The sequence below is a fragment of the Fukomys damarensis genome, unplaced genomic scaffold (assembly GCF_012274545.1).
Source record: "Fukomys damarensis isolate Sample0158 unplaced genomic scaffold, DMR_v1.0_HiC HiC_scaffold_11, whole genome shotgun sequence".
NCBI lineage: Eukaryota > Metazoa > Chordata > Mammalia > Rodentia > Bathyergidae > Fukomys > Fukomys damarensis.
The window spans coordinates 46657317-46674833 of NW_022900923.1; the positions used below are offsets into that span (position 1 = coordinate 46657317).

Sequence of the window (17517 nt, forward strand, 5' to 3'; positions counted from 1 at the left end):
GCTTGCACACAGGACTGTCAGGTCCCCCGGGAGGCTCAGGCCTGCAGGAGTCTTCTTGCCGTGGGGCAGGTACCTTCCTCCAGCCAGGGAGCTGCCTCTGAGCCCTCAGGCTTTCGGGCCATATGGTCCCCACAAAGGAGGCCACAGGCGCAGACCACCGCACACCCCAGCCCTACTCCCAAGGCAGCTGCAAACTCAATGCCTCCTGCCCACGCACCGGCCCACTTGGGCCCCAGGCACCTCCCCTCCCTTCAGGGCCACCCCTGCTTCTCACGCCCAGCTGTGCCGGCTCAGGGGCTGTGCATGGGGACGGCAGGACAAGGCTCTGGGTCTCCTGCCCAGGCAGGGTGTGAGGGACAGCCAGGAAGTGAGCCGAGAGCAAATGGATGAATGGACACTGCGTGGCCATGTGAACAGGGAGGGGAGGGCAGGGAGGTGCCTGCCTGAGTCACCTGGTGGCTCTAGGCTTCTCTGCTCCCTGTCCCTCAGTGCATGCCAGCCGGGTGGAGCCACTCTGCCTCCCCAGGAGTAAGGAGCAGCCTGGCCCAGGCCCAGCAGCCTCTGGTGAAGGGGCCCTTAATGAGCTGCACAGCCAGCTGATCTTGACCCCATTCTGGCCACGCGTGCTGAGGAGGAAAAGCACCCTCCCTGCCTGTCCCCAATCTGCGTGGTGAGAGCGGTCAGCTGGTCTCCAAGCCAGGGGTGTGCTGTGAGGCAGCAGCGGGACAGGACCGGTCCCTTGTTTTCCTGCTGGCCCTGGAGACAAACTGCAGGGTCCTCTTTTACCACAGAGCAGGGGTTGCCCTTCAGAGCAGCAGGCCAGGCTCCTAGGCCAGGTGCACCCAGGGTCCTTGGGTGGCAGGAGAAGGGCGAGGAAGCAGGAGGCAGGGTGAGGGGAGCTACAGCGGCCGAGGTGAGGCAGTCAAGGGTTTTGACCAACCTAACCCAATTCCTTGTCTCTTCCCTCTCACAGGCAACCTCTCCCCACCCCTCAGGAGCAGAAGGGACACAGACTTAAAAACCTCTTGGGTTATGAAAACCAGGTTTCCCACAAGGAAAGTGGCACATTCACTCTGTGCTGAGCCAGGCCCAGCTTCCAGCTCCCTGCCTCAGACCTCTGTGCAGTTCCTGAAGCTCACTGCACAGAGTGAGGAGCCCTAGAGCAGCCGCTGATCCCTGCTGCCCACATAAGCGTGTGTGAGGGTGCACACGCACATCACAGACACATGCACACAGCATTCATACACACACACGCACGCTCACGCATGCAACCAGCCTGGCTGGGCCAAGAGAAGACCCGCACACCCCCTTCGCCTCCCCAGGTTTCTGGGCTCAGGTGCAGGCTGAGGTGACCTGCAGCATCCGCCCCATCTCTGGGGTGATGGAGACCTGCCCTCCTTTTCCTGGTGCTTCCAGGAAAGTCAGACAGTGCAGTGTGGGCAGTGTGCACCGTCCAGGCCCCCATGGGTGCGGTTCTGCGAGGCGGAGACTGTGCTAGGCCTCTCTCCATTGGCTGGACTGGGCAGGTAACCAGAAGCTGTGCTGCGAGGTGCATAAATAAAGAGTGAAACTAGTACCACCTCCTTGGAATGGGCTGCTCCCTCTGCTCCCTCGCTAAGGAAAAACCAGTTTGTCTTTTTTACTGTCTGTCTCCAACCTCTCCTCTAAAAATTCAACTGAATCCCAGACCACGCGCCTCCGTGCTCTCTCCTTCCCGGCTGCCTTAGTCCCCTCCTCGGTTGCACGTCCCCTGCTTTCCTGTCTCCTTCCTCTGTTGAGGACCAACCCCTGCTGTCCCCAGGTGCCTGCTGGCGGGCACTCTGCATAATAAGTGCCCCTCTGCTCCCCCTCGCCCGGACCCCTTCCGTCCCTCACATCTGCGTAACTCTTCAGCCATCTTTGCGCTCTGCGTTTTCATTACCACAGAAGCTATTTATTATTTTGCATCAAATGCAGAGCTGGGCCCTGACATCTGAAGGTCCAGAGATGCATACATACAGGTGAGTCTGAAACCTCTGCATTGGGGGGCTTTGTCAAACCAGAGCCACAGACCTCAGTTAGGAAGAGAAGAGTGGAAAGGGCCCTTTCCATGGGAAGTAAATCACCAGCCGCCTTCAAGGCCAAAGTGCCTGAACCTGCGGCATTTTAAGCAAATCCCCAGCTGCTCCAACGCTGTCCTGAGGACTCCCAGGATCTGGCAGTAAACCAGTGATAGTGGGCACTGGTATGGTGATGTGTGTGCTGAGCAGACCAGAACCAGGGTCACACTGCCCTGGAGAGCAGGGGTGGCTTTCAGGGCAGGATGCACGGTGGGTGCAGCCTTCCTGGGGAGGTGCTGCTGTTCCTTGGGTCTCATGTCCAAGTTGGTTGGATTAGGACAATGTGAGGCACAGTTCCAGGAGCTAGGGGCGCAGAGCAGCCCAACGCATGCACAATGTGTTCAGCGGCCTAACTGGACCCCGTGCAAGGCCAGAGCAGAGGCCGCTGAGGGACCAAGCCAGCGCCAGTGTGGCAGAGAAAGGAGCCTCAGCTCCAGCATGCGGTTCAGAGTGGCCGGGGTCCTGCCGGGATGCCACTCAGCTTTCTTTTCCCTACCCAGTGGCAGCCCCAGGTCTGCAGGGCGGGAGAAGGGGAAGTGAGCAGGATCAGCCACTCCTGAGCTCACTGCCATCAGCTGGCACGCTGTCCACCCTCACGGGGGCCCGCACCCTGAAGGGAAGGCCCCACATGCAGGCCGGCTCTACACACAGAGGTGAGGAAGCCAGGAAGCTAGGAACCCCGCGCACCGCACATGTTGGGAGCATTGTGTGTGGGGTGAGGTGGGTTTGGAGGAAGAGGCGGCCTTTTTCCTTTGAAAGTTGAACAGAAATACAAATAGAAGGCAAAAGAGCCTTCCGTGGCAGGCCAATCACTGCCCCTCTCCCTGCCGTTGTGCATCAGAGCCAAGAAAGGCAGGCCCTTTCTTCCTGTTGACCAAGCTGTGGGTCCCGGGTGGTACAGGGAGATTATGCCTTCCAGGCTGCCCCCACGCAGGGCACATTTCTCCCTTGGTTGGGAATGGTGAGTATTCCACAGAAGGCTGTGCTGGAGAGGACGAACTGAACTTCCTCTCAGAGCCCAGACCTCTGGCCCTCAGCAAGCCCTGCATTCACCCTGACAAGATCCTCACATCCAGAACAAAGACAGTGGCTCAGCCGCAGCTCAAGACCCCGGGCCTTTGTTCAAGGGCTTCTCAGTGAGGCCCCAGGCCCAGGTGCTGGCTGTGGGAGGAGGAGCTGCCCGCCCTCCCTGCTTCAGGTCAGAACAAGCCCCAGGAAGCAAGGACTCCAAACAACAAGGTGGATCTGCCTGCACCCACCCAGTCTGCATGTTGGTGCTGAGAACAGCCTTTTATGGGGCTTATGCTGAGCCCCGGGCATGTCTGAACGAGGCGGGAAGTGGCCAGCCTACAGGGCTCCTCAGCAGGTTGGCAGGCATTTTTTTTTTTTAAGGGAGGTCAAAAACTTTGATAGTCTGTGTCCTCCCTGCTGGGCTCAGGCCCTGGGAGCCAGGCTGGACCCCTCTTGTCCCTCCTCAACGCACATCCCCATGCCCAGTGGAGAATCAGTTGAACCATTTCCGGGCAGATTTGGGGAAGGACACTGGGCTGCTGGCGGCTGGCTGGCCTAGGTGAATCACCCCATCCTTTCCAGCCCCACGACCAGCCTCAACTCCTTGCCCTCTGCTTTCTGGTTCCTCACTGGCACAAGGGCCTGCACAGTGCCAGCCAGCCCGTGCACAGCACTCCTGGAGAGGAACACCCCACCCCTGCCTTCCACATCACCGCCAGTTCAGAGTAGTGGGACTCCTATGAAGCAGAATCCCTGCTTCTCTGGGCAGGACCAGCTGTGCCAAGCTCAGTATGGGTGAGGACAGCCAGCACCCCACGTGTGGGAGCGCAGGGGAGGGTACACGTGGGACAGCCACTTCGGGGGTGAGAAATGGCCCAGAGCCCCTGGCTCCACAGTCCCTCTGCACCTCTCCTTTTTGTCTCACTGTGAGCCAGGCACTGGGGTGTCTTAAGGAGTGGGCTCCCTGCAACCGGCTAGAGGATGTGATCCCTGGGGAGGAATACGATCATCCAGGTCCTCAGTTTCTCCCAAGACTGTGATGGGAGGGCCCCGAAGGCCTCAGCCTGACCCCAGGTCCGCATGCAGGGTCCTGGTCACCACGCAGAGCAGCCTCTGGAAGAAGGAGGCCCCAACAGTCCACGTGTTCTCTTGTCCTTCATTCCACCGGAGTCTGTCTGCTGCCACCAGACTTCAGTGGGGTGAAGCTCAGGAGCCGTGGAGCTGCCACCCGGGGGCACAGCAGCAGCAGCAGCAGCAGCAAGAGTCATTCTGCCCTGAGAGCCATGCACCCCGTGAGAAGCATGGCTGCTGGTGCACATCTGGGCCACGCCTTTCTGCAGAGCACGACAGTGGCAGGCTGGGGAGAGCACCGCACACGGGAACACGGTGTCTCTTGTCTACACTGATGCTATGGGAGTGTATGTTTTCTGTAACTTGTGAAAATTAAAAGCTTCCCACCAGCCATAAACTTTCCCAGCCTCGTGTTCGTGCTGGGAGGAGTGACCCCCACCACCCTGAGTGCTCAGATTCCAGGCAGGAGCTAGAAGCATCAGCACCAGCTCCCTGTGTCTCTGGGGCCCCCAGACAGGTGGCTGGGACTCTGTGCAATCAGCAAAGAACCCTGCTGCCCTCTGACTCCCCACAGTGCCAGCAGGACCTGCAGGATGGGGTAAATTACTCCGTTCAGATTCTTTAAAACCCATTTATATTGTAATAAAATAAATGTAAATAAGATTTAAGTGAAGGCAGATTGCAGATATTTCAGACACTGTACAAGATAGATCTCAGAACATGGATATAAATTCTGCAAAGGTTAATGCAGTTAAACATATTTGACACATAAAAATGTCAGACCCAACATTAATCACTCACCAGTTGTAATTGCCTTTATATGGGTCTCTTCTCCCTGAGACATATGCTTGAAACTCCAGGCTCAGTAGAAATCTGGAAAGAAAAAAACAAATAATACTTCTCAGCTGTCAAGGTCTGTGATTTGCTTTGATAGATTTAGCACTGATTTCAGCAGCTTCACCCTCCTGTGTGATTGGTATTTTTTTAACTCCTCCTCTGTCCTTTAGGGAAGGAGAAGGCAGGGGACAGAGGAGGGCCCCTGAGTCCAAAGGAAGTGGACACCCTGCCCAAGCTTGCGGTTCACTGCTCCTCTTCCTCCAGCAAAGGCGTCCCCCTCAGGGAGCCGGTCTGGCCAGAGGCCAGCAGGGACACGGCCGGGCTCCACAGGCCCTCAGAAGGCTGATTTCCCTCCAGAATGTGTCGCAGGCAGCCAGACTCGGCAGGCCACCAAAGTCCCGTGTGTTCCTGTATGGGGCCTACGATGAAAGCAACCCCAGCTCTGGAGATAGGCTCCGACCCTGCCCTCGACTCCCCACTAACCAGTGATGCAGGAGAGCAGGGTCCCCACAGCCCTGCGCCAGAGAAAGGAAGACAGTGACAGGCTGAAGTGGGAGCAGGCGGGGGGAGCACGTCTCCCAAATGCTTCCTTCGAGATAATGCAGACTTAAAGCCTCGTCCCCGTCGCCCCACCAATTCACCCTGAACCTCAGAAAGGAACTAGGAGGCCAAGCCACAGGCATGTTTTAAGAACCTGTTCACTCACAAAATACTGTAGTGAATCGGATGGGAGCGCGTGGGTACTGAGCTAACCACGCAGACGGCTCTCCAGCAGGCAGGTGCTGAGAGAAGCCGGGTGGGAACAAAGACAGCCAGGCACAGCTGGAGCCTCCGTCCTGGGCTCCGTGAAGGAAGCAGGGAGCTTGTGCGGAGGCTGGGTAGGGGGCGGTGGCAGGAACCACAAAGGCCCAGAGCCAAGGGAAGGCAGAGCTGCAACCACAGAGGCCGGCCCCACACCCCAGACTGCTGGCTCCCTGGAGGGTGGAGAAAGCGCGGAGCCCAGGCGGCACCGAGCTCCGCAGTGAGCTGCCCATCCATCTCTGTCCTGCCCCGCCCTGCTGTCTGTAACCGCACTGCAAAGCTCAGCTCCCAAAGCACAGCACAGAGGAAATGGTTTAATCAACATTCCTGTGCAACAGCGGCAACAAAAAATAATGTTACCCTGCTCTTCATTGACGATCTTTTATTGAGGCGAAAGGCGAATATCACTGAGTCGAACCTGAATAGACAAATGTATACAGTGGTGGGTAATGTAACATTTTGTGCTAAAGGTATACACTGTAGATACAGCCCACAAGGAGTAAATTACAATGCTATCAATAATACATCACATCTGGGCTCCGGTTTCCCAGAACAGAAGAAAATGTGCACTGGCAAAGGCTCTCTGAATATTAAAAGCCACACATACAACCAGGCAAGGAGGTTACAAAGTGAGAACTCTGCAGCACCGAGTCCTGCTTCTGTTTGGAGGCCTTTCTGGGGAGAGGAGCCCCACTGTCCCTTCTAAGCCTGGTGCTAAAGGAAGACCCCACTCACACACACAGAGACCTCTGCCAGAGAACGGCTGCAGTCAGGGCCGGGGCTCAGGCTGCATCCATGTGGCCCTGCCTCTGGTAAACATCTGGGGTGTCCTGGGCCCCACTGATGCTGGACAAAGGACTCCAGAGAGCCCCAGTGCAGAAGGCAGTGTCTACTGGAAACACCGTTTTGCTCATCCTCCTCCTGACCCCAGCCTCCCCATGTGTTTGGGACCTTGGGAAAGAAAAGAGGAGGGAAGGGAGGAGGGAGAGAGAGAGGGAGGAGGGGAGGGGGCAGGAGAGAGAAAGAAGGGAGGAGGGGAGGAAAAAGGAAAGAAGGAAGGGAGGGAGGGAGAGAGTTCACCACCTGGATGAGAGATGAGAGACACACTTTGGAATTTCCAATCTTCTAGCTACTAAAATCGTGTCACTGCACCCAAATCCCTTCCCTCCCTCCCCACCCCAGGAGCGGCAAGTGGCCTCGTGCACTTCTGCCACCAGCACTGACGTGGACAAGTTCGTACTGTCTGCAGGATGGCTAGCGAGTGCCGTGGCCACGCACTGAAACACGAGGGCAGGAGGAGCCAGCCCTTCCTCTCTCTGCTTTTTAACCAGACCCTAGATGAAGAGAGCCCAGGGAGGAAAGGAGGTTCCAAGGGGCTCCTGGGATGCAGACAGTGGACGGGGCCTGGAGCTCAGGGATGAAAAGCTCCGGTCAGACACAGTTCTTCAACAGAAATAGAAGCTTTCGAAATTGCAGAGACCTGAGCTGGCTTTCTGGACAGAGGTACCTATGCATCAAAGGAAAAAAATGTGAAAAAATTGCTTTTGTCTGGAGACAAGAAGCAGCATCTGGAAGTCTTGTCACAATCTCCCTCCCTCCTCCCTGCAATCCCTCCGAGGGTGAGGAAAGCTTTTCCCAGCACCTGTCAAATAGCAGGGACGAGCGGGACATCTGGTGGAGGGCAGGGGAATTACACCAGTGATTGACACATTCACTGCCAGAGCAGAGGAGATGCATGTACACTGGGGGGATGGGAAATAGCCAGGCAAGCATCTCCGGGGAAACAGTGATGTCAAAGTGGACTCTTGCGTGGACACAGACCTAGATTTCATCTGTGCTCAGCTGTATTTGAGAAAAGACCAGGGACTATGATTAAATGTAAGTAGAGAATACATAGTCACAATGCGACTTGCAATACAACGCCCTCACTATTTCTCCTTCATGTGGAGTCCCACGGAAATAAGACACCACCCCAGAAGATGAGGTGTGCTGAGCAGCCGGGAAGTCGCCTCCCCCACAGACGATCCTCAGGCAGGGAGCTCTCCCTGCAGAAGCCGGCCTGGGCTGCCTTGGCTGAGGGGCCCATCAGCTCTGGTGCCAATCTGACCAAGCCGTGGGACTTTGGGCCAGCCGCTTAACCTCTCTAAGGCCGCATTCCCTTAACTGTCAAACAGAAATGATAAGAAAGGCAGCCGCTCACTAAGGGCCAGGTGCTGTGTGCTTTGTGTATCTGACATCACTAAGTGCGCCTAGCCATCCTATGGTCCACTTGACATTCCAGTTTTGTGGGTGAGAGAGGGTAATGGACTGGCCCAAGGTCACATGGCTTACAAGTGGCAGAGCTGGACCTGCTCTGGCTCTGGGCTGCACTCGGGACCACAGCCCTACTCTGTCGCTTAATGTTGGCGTGAGGGTCGGACAAGATGCTACGTTGGGATCTGGGGACAGCCCATGACACTGCTGGGAGGTAGTGGCACCTGTAGGATAGGGTCTGGAGGAAGGAAGCGGAGTTACTGGGGATGTGCCCTGGAGGGGATAGCGAGCCGCTGCCCCCCCACCTCTCTCTCTTTGCTTCCAGGGGCCATGAGGTGGGCAGTTTCACTCCAACGTGTGCTCCACCATGATGTTTTTGCCTTCCCATGGGCCCAAAACCACCTCAGACAACTGACCAGAGACTGAACCTCTGAAACCATAAAGCAGAATAAAACTTTCCTCTGGGTAAGTTGGTGTTTTGTTGTTTATTTCTTTGTTGTTGTTTTTTTCATGGTAACAGAAATCTGCACAGGCAGTGCGAGCAGAGGAGTTAGCAGGTGCCTAGAGGTTTGGTGTGCTCGAAATGTTATTATTATTGTAATTTCACTATCTGGGAAGAGTGTCTTTGAGAAGCTCACCTGGCTTTCGCCCTCCCAGAAAAAGTAACCAGAGGCACATTACACTTGCCTTCGCTTTGAGAACAATTATCTCCCACTCACATCCCCTTCATTTTCGATGTTTTCGTTTTTTGGCTTTATAGTCAATGTGTGTGTCATAGTGTAGGAGCCCTGAGGGTTTTTCTTTTAAAAAAATAAGTGTGGCATAAATCAGAAATAAATAACATTCCTCCCACGGTAAGTGTCATTTCTAATTTTTATTCTAGTTCTCCAGGACAAGTAGAAAATACTGGTGGGACAAAAAAAAAGGAAAATGTCGAAGAGCTAATAAAAACAAAAAAAAGGTTTTGAGTGCTCAAGAGAAGCAGAACAAGCAAGGGAAATAAAAGAGCAAGAAACAGCAAACATTCCAGGAGGAGGCCGTGGTGACAAAGCCAGGGCAGGCAGACGTCATCCTGCTGAGCTCACCCTGCTTGGCCCCCACGAACCCAGAAAGCATCCCAGAGGTGGGCAGCCTGACACCCCAGTGTCTTCTCTGGGCCACGGCTCAGTCCCAGGTCTTTTGCACACAGCAGCGGTCGCCTGGCTGTGCAGCACCTCCTGCAGGTATCCAGCGACTGAAGAGTGGAGGGTGGTGGCTGGCAAATGCACACCTAGGAACTGCCAGCACTAGACCGAAGGACACACTAAACTCCACAAAATGAGTTCCTTTTCTCATTCCCTCGCCCTAGAACGCCTTGGGTGAAGGAGGTGCCCCTTTCTGTAACAGAGCAGTATCGGGTATGTTCATTGCTACACCATTATGGCCACTGAATTATAATCCAGCTGTTAATGGCATCATCTTGAAAACCCAAGAACTCCCCTTGCCCTCCTGAAGGCCTGGCTTTTAGCCAAGTTGTTTTATCTACTGCAATTATATCCAGGATCCTTCTTTTCTGAGTCAAACTCATGGCAGAAATGGCTCTGTTAAATATTCCCTGCCACCTGAAGACCAGTTCTGAACACTGCTACACACCCAGGATCTGGCGGTTCTTGAGTGGGCGCAGAGCTGCCTGGGAATTCTGCAGGTGGCCTGAGAGTCTGCACTGTAATGAGTTCCAAGCTCTGCCTCAGCAGCCCAGCACCCTGCTGGGGTCCAAAGCCCGGCTGCTCCCCTTTTCTCTTCCTCTCAGCACCATGGGAAGCCAGAGTTGGCCGCCCCACATGTGCCGGTTTGGCTCTCGGCTTGAGTTGAAGGCAACTGAGAAACAACAGAAGCCTGAGAAGTACTTTCCCCTGCTCCCTAACTGCCTAAAATGGAATCTGAAATCCCCTTCATGAAGGCAGCAGGAATTCCCACTAGTACAGGTGTCCTTGTCCGACACAGGAACAGAACCATTCCAGAAAGGGCTCTCGCCGGCCCAGTGACTCCCGCGGCACAAGGCCACTGAACAACCTTTCTAACTGCACATGTCCTGCCTCCCTCCCGCAGCTCACCCTCTCCCCTGGCCCGGCCTGTCCTCTACACTTTGTCAGGGTGGCATGGAAGCCCCAAACTCTAATCTCCTGCTTCCATCACGTTTACTCATGAACTACCGTGCAGGTTGGGCCTGCTGTTCTCTCCCTTCTACGGAATTGCCTTGGTATCACTTGGCTTTGTGCTCCCCACCTACTGAACCAAAAAGGAACAGGAAGTGTTTCCTTTTGACTCTGTTCATTTTTCTTTGGTTTTCTGTTTCTTATAGCACAGAGAAGATGAAAGAGAGCGGGGCCTGGGAGCTGAGGCGGGGCTCTGAGGCCCCTCCCAGACAAAGTAGAGGTCACACCGAAGGGTGACACTAGCACCTGTGCATTCAGAACCAAAGGGCAGAGCCAGCCAAGGGTCCACGCACACACATTCGGGGACTCCAGAGGTGGAGAGTCAGAAAGCCAGGCAAGACGCTGAGCAAAAGCAGCCTCCTCGACAGGAGAAAGCAAGAGGAGGCTGGGCCCGCCTCTCTGGGGGTGGACATCTGCCCATTGGGAACCCTCCAGGCTTCACAGCAGGGTCCAGACAGCTCAAGACCAGCAGACAGACAGGATGCATGGGAAGGACAGAGGACCCTGCCTGGCACAGCTCACGAGCGTATCTCCACTCACACTCTTCTGTCAGAAGATGCTTCTTAATATGGAATTTTTATGGAGAAGACTTTTGCCTCGCCCTGATCTGAACAATGGAGCTGCATGCAAAATAAGAGGTTAGGAAGCACCTATTTTATCCTAGCCCTCTACCTCCAGAAGCAAAGCATCGTATTTTGTATTCACATTCTGTGTTCCCGATAAACTGTCAGGTCTCTCTGCCAGATTTTTATGGATAATTAGAAGGTTGCAAGAAGCAGATGTTATGAAACTATCTGTGACTAGTCCTTAATGGTGGATGACAAGAACTCAGCACCATTTCTTAATTACACCAGACACAGTGAAAGGTGTAAAGAAATAGAAGGAGAGCTTGTCAAAGTCTGACAAGATATCCAACGGTTAATCACCCACACGAACCTGAGCATTTCCTCACTCTGTGATTCAGAACACAGGGCCCACCTCTCTGTGGCTGAATAATTTTCTAAGTTGCGTGTTCTCTTGTGTGGCTTTGTGGCAGGTTTTAATAATTGAAATATGACTCCCTGGATAAAACAAGTAGATTTTCCATCTGAAACTTCCCCATCGGGAAAATTTGCATCTTATTAAATAGACAGTTTTGTAACCCCGGATCCTACGGGGTCATACGAAAGGGAGACCCAGTGCTTTGGAAAACTGGGTTCTTGTCCCACGAAGGTGTGACCACAGCCAATATTTGTTGAAAAGTTGCCCTGTGCCAGGCCACACAAGGGCTCTTTACCAAGCACTGTGTGTGCTTTCGTGCAGTCCTCACACGATTCTAAGAAGTAGGAGGCATTTCAGTTAATCCCTTCTTGCTGGAGAGGACTAGTTCAAATGCTAACAATGATAATTTTTTTAAAAATAGCTACAACTACTACTACTACTGACAGTCATTAAGCACTCGCTCTGTCCACATATTATACTCTGCATGTATCACCCCATTAAGCAATGCTGTTGCATAATTATTTTTACTTCCACTTAGCAGAAGAGGAAACTAAGGTATCAAGAAATTAGGGATCGCACTCAAGTGATTTTAGGTGGTAAAGACAGAATTCCATAGAATGCCTCACTCTAAATACAGCATGTCTAACTCGCGCACTGTGTAAGCTGCCTGCTCTGCCCAGATGGTAGTTATGGGCTGGACTGGGTTTCTCCAAATTCATGTGTTGATGTCCCAACCTCTGGTGCCTGAGAATATGACAGAGATAACTAAGTTTAAGGCAGTCTTATAAGCGGGTCCTAGCCAGCTATTGTGTCTTTGTATTTTTGGAAAGATGAGGACACAGCACATCCAAAGAAGGCCATGGGAATATGGAGAGTAGACAGCCAGCCAAAGTCCAGGAGAGAGGAGTTAGAAGAAGCCCACCCTGACAACAGCTCAGTCTCAGACTTCAGCCTCCAGGGCTCTGAGGAAACACATTCCTGCTGCTTGGGCCTCCCGCCCGGTCTGTAGTGCTTCATTCCCACCACCTGGCCCAGGAACACAGAGATCTTGTCTGAATTCTCCATTTCTGTGCCTTGAGGGTCTTGAGCTGCACATCCCAAGCACTTCCCACGGCAGCCCCCGGCCTCCCCTAGCACTCTTCAACCCGCCCTGCCCTGCACCGCCCCAGAAGGGGCTTTCTTCCCGGCTGCATTCCACTCTTCCTGCCACTTGCCCACCTCTTCCTCTGTCCTTCTCCAAGGACACAGAAGGCCCAGCTTAGACACAGAGGGAGCAGCCGTGAGGCAAAGGTTAAACCACTGGGAAACTACAGGGTGATGCTCCCCTCCAACTCACAAAATGCCTTCCCGTTAGCCAACGATTATGTATAACCACACATACACGCGTGCATATTGTGTGGAACAAACACATTCGTCACTGTTCATGAATTACAGTAGCTGAGGCACTTTACTAGGTGCTAAGTTAAAAGACTAAAGGAAAGAGCACAGCCTGCTCTCTTGAGTATATAGTATAAAGAAAACAGTAATAAATAAGTACACTATTTATTGAATTCGTAATGTAAAACAAAAACAGATGCTTGAAGGGGACAAACAGAGGTCCTTGAACCTTCTATAAGTCCTTTTGTTTTCCAATCAAAAATGAGGCCAACAATGCAAACACTCAGGGGAACAGCATACCGACCCTCAAGCCATCCCAAGAAAGGAATGAGCTGGGTGTTCCCAGAGCTAAGCTTTGTGAGCAGAATGATGCAGCAGAGGTGGCGGGTACAGGAAGTGAGAAGAGTCATAGAAAAGAGAGGGTGAAGAACTGAAGACAAATGTTAGCAGCTTCTAGGTTTTGCCTGGGGCCAAGCTGGCCTCTTCCATGCTGTCCCGCCACATTGGTCAACTTCCTGCTGAGACAAGGTCGTTAAAGTATCAGGCTCAATAGGAGAATGGAAATGTAATTTTTAGGTGAAAAGTCCCTCCTTGGCAGTATCAGGAAGGTTTCCCTGAACAGGTACACACCCAGGAATAATTAGATGATACTGAGGGCTCTACTCAGAGCACCTGAGTAAAAACTAAATGCATTTGATTTTGCAGTACACAGGTTCAGAGCATAGGATAAACCCAGAATGGCATTAGGTACTAGGGCTGGAAGAAAAGAAAGACCTGGTCCTACCCCTGTCACCCAGGGTTCATATAGAGAGAGAAATTTAGACTCAATAACTACTGGTGGCTGCATAATAATACAACACACACAATGACCGAAGGACAGAATGGTCAGCAAGAGATCAGACTCGCCATGGTGAACAGATCAAAATGAGAAAGTTAATCAGGGAAGCCTCCTGGCTGAAGACGGTTGGAGCAAAGTCTGAAAACACAGCTGAGTCATAGGACAAAAAATATTGGGAAAAAGAGTATTTGTTTATTGACTGTTACAGGTAGCAAGGAATGTGGCTCAGGGGAGAAGGGGCTGCCAGGTCATGGTAATGGTGGCAGGATTTGCAAGATCTCTAGTTTCCCAGCAAACTAGGAGACACTGAGGCCATTTAAGGGTTATTTATGGGTCAACACCTATAGAAAAGAGCAGAGGAAATCAGATACAGACAGAATGAGAAACCAAAATGTGACCCTGGCTAATGAAGGCCCAAGGGCTCCATGGGATGCCCCGCAGCCCAGGTGGTCCCACAGCGCAGTGCAGTGCTGACTTGGGCTGACAGGCTGCTCCTCCTGCCACCGGAGGACTGGTCCTCATGTGTGGGCAGCACCTTGGCCAGGGGAGTCCCCAAGCCCCAGAGAGTGCTCATCTCAGAGTACCACACAGCAGCACCCTCACAGTAGCTGGGGACTTCAGTCCTCTGTTCCTGAAAGAGGCTCCTGGGATAGTCCACAGCCCCTCCTGCTCTGCTGGGGCCTCACCTACACTCGAAAAGCAGCTCCCCCTGGACCCTAACATGCCCCTCTTGGGGGAAGGAGTGGACGAAGAAAGGAAATGGGACAACCTGTGACTAACACCCTGCAGGAGGCTTTGGAGAGAGCACCTGGTACAGCCAGCTCCCTTCTTTGCTTTCCTCTGCTCCTACTCCTACTGTTCTTGGTGTCTTTCATACTTAGGGGCTCGATCCAGCTCCTCAACCCCAAGTGGTCTGAACACTTGGCCACCATGAAGGCCATGGGCTGAGGATGCTGCTCTTATCCACTTCCTACTAAGACCAGTCAAGACAGGGCCAAGAGCTCCCTGTGTGGACCAGAGCCCCTCAGGATCAGAGCTGTTTGTGCCTGTCCCTGGAGAGTGACAGTAGCCCTGCTCCTCCTGCCAATGGGGGTAAATCATTCTAGCCACAAGGTTATCTCAGCTTCCTGCTTGCTGGCCCCAGGACACAGGAACCTGACCTGTAAAGCAATTGTACTTTATAATTCAGCAGGACTCCTGCTGTGTCCCGTGGCAGCAATGTTTCCCCTTTGGAAAACAAGGCTTCTACACAGGCTGAGCCCAGGGATGTGGGCATGAAAAGCATGTGCTCCCTAGGGGCTCACTGGGAGCCAGGCTCTGGTTTCCATCACGTGGCTCCCATGCTCATGAGTTTCTACCTGCTAGCTAGCAGCACTGCCTAAAAACGTTTATTTCAAGCACACATTGTACCATGTGTACCCAGAGATCCCATGGCCAGGGGCTCAGCATTCACCTGTTTTGCTGTCACAGATGTTCCCTGCACAGACACAAATGAGGTGCAGGACCCTGTGCCAGTGGACTAGATCCTCTGTGAGCCCCCAGTGCTGGCAGGAACGTCAAATCTATATGTGGATTATGAATCCACTCCTGGAATGATAAAGTGCTTCCTCTCCCATGGTGGAAGGGATCCAATGTAGCCAACTCACCATCAAGTGGCTAGTCAGGGTCCTTGAGGGCTGACACTGAACCCTGAACCCAGTGTTGTTCTAGGCAGCTCTCGGGCTGGCTCTCGGGGAGTGACCCTGATGAGTCAGTCTTGGGAACCTGTGCTTTGTGCCAGAGACAGCCTTTATCACGGCCAGTGACACCTCTGGTTCACTCGTCCCGTTCCCGCACAACATGGCCATGATGAACCCTGAGCAAGTCCGCCGTGGACCTGGTTCCATGGTGTCGCTACCTAGTAGGATGCTTTGTTCGTGGGTATACATGAGATGTAAAGACGTTCTCATTTTTGTTCTGGTTTCCTGTGTCCATCCTCGTGCCTCCAACCCACATTCCCTGTCCTCAATCTTCCTATCTTTGTCTCTCCAGGCCCTTCCAGTCCCCATGACACAGAAGCCCACGTCTGTCCAACCTGGAGCCATCATATTTGTGCAGATAGAATAGATAACTATGTGGGCTTCTCAACTTTTCCTGCTATGAAGACTCTGTCTCATCACTGACCTGAACACTCAGCCCTGCGTAGAGCTTAGCCAGCAAACATACTAAGCTCATATATGCATGAACCAAAGTCCTTCCCCTCCATCACAGGTCGCAGGAAACCCATGTACAGCCACACACGTGAGCCGAGGAAAAGGCTCTGATGCGAGGTGCAAAAGTCATGGCGCTCAGGCCACCTGACCACGCAACTCGCTGTGCCCTCGGGTCATGCTTGTGCCTGACTCCAGAGGTATCCTGTCCATCACAGGATACAACCCCCAGAGGCCTGGGGACCCGGTGACTGTCATCAAGACTAGCTCGGAGTGGCCAACTCCAGGTGCCAGATGCGTGGCTGTGCAATGTCTCACGGTCAAGCTTTCCATCTCTAGTGAGCAGTAAAACTCCATGAGCTGTTTTTCAAAAAGCACATGATTTTCTAATGTAGATAACATGGTCTTGCCCCAAATCCTAGGTCTCTAAGTTTTCATTCTCTCTCTGGATTTCTCCGATCTCCACAGTGCACCTTTTCCAACCCCTGGGACCTCCAATATTTCAGTCTCGCCTGGCTGTGTGGCCTGAGCACCAGACCCTTGTACTACAGCCTGGACTGCTGTAAAGCCCATTCCGGTTCTCAGGTTCACCCAAAGCTCACTGTCGCCTGGTGCACAGCTACTCAGGATTCCACCTCCAGAATCACAGCAGGTATTGTTTTCTTCTTCGTGGTGGGAGACACAAGACACAATCAATAGCCACATGCTTTAATAGGAATATGCCACTGGGCTCTAGTCCTGGACCCCTGAAAACCACCAACCAAAGAGTTCCCTAGGTCTTACCAGGGTTCATCTCTCCCTGGACTCTGGAAGGCATATGTTTAGCAAGACTCCACCTGCAAACCAGTCTGACCAACAGGATGTCATCAGTACAGAGAGGTGTGAGATGTCCAGTGCCCCAGGACTCTTTGGCCAATATTATGACAGCGGACAGAAGAGGGTGGGGCCACATCTGAAATCTGAATAAGGAACCGTGCTATTTTCTTGGCTTAACTACTATACCAATATCTAATCCAAGTTAAAATGGGTGATTTCTGGTTGCCTTGTGAGGCAGAGATGGAAAAGTACACTTTGGCCAGTCCACACCTGCTCATAATGTCCCTGAGAACATGTTGGTTTGCTGTAGCAAAGCACAGCACAGGAGAATCTGCTCCTGGGCTGAGTTTTCCATGGTTCATTGTCAGCCTGCAGGACCTGCCTGCTTCTGCAAAGGCTAGACTGATGAAGTAAATGGACTTTAGCATGGAGACTGCCACTCCCGTGTCCTTGGGTTCTTCAAGGCCAATTCTTTAATGTCTGCCACCCTTGCTAGGATGTGATCTTGTCTGTAATTTACCCTGCTGGCCTACAGAAGGAGTCATGGCACACTCAGAGGCTTCTACTGGGCCTTCCCACCGCAACATTTCATCCCTTGTGCTGTCCACCAAGTATGTCCATTCCAGTAACATGTGTAGGGGCCAGGGAAAGGGTCATTGCAGGCCCATTTGACCCTCCATGAGGCAGACCTGAGGCAGAGCTTCATTCCTCACCCGGGCTCCGCACACCCACTCAACCCACGGGGCCTCGGCAGCTCTTCCAGTTTCTAGGCACCAGTGTCTACCCGGTCCGTGCCCTGGAATCCTTGAAATGTCTGAGAATTCTCTCTCTCCGTGGAGTAAATGGGTGCCATCCCTGTGGGGAAAGACTGATGGGTTCGGCAATGTGCACTCACCAGTGCGTGTGGGGTCCTTTCTCACTCAAACCCAGCCTGTGCTTTAGGCAATGAATTCCAGACCTGTAACCTGGCCACATCTGAAATCTGAATGAGGAATCGTGCTATTTTCTTGGCTTAACTGCTATCAGCCTTCTAATCTTCCAGGCTTATT

The 17517-nt window shown here is 53.1% G+C and overlaps 1 long non-coding RNA gene across 1 annotated transcript in view; it reads right to left on the reverse strand.

Annotated features, from left to right (window-relative positions):
* LOC104854574 overlaps window positions 1-17517 on the reverse strand; it is a 564230-nt gene that overhangs the window by 496451 nt on the left and 50262 nt on the right. The window contains exon 2 of the long non-coding RNA XR_778164.2: window positions 4983-5054. This is a non-coding gene — a long non-coding RNA (uncharacterized LOC104854574). The remainder of the gene's footprint in view (window positions 1-4982; window positions 5055-17517) is intronic.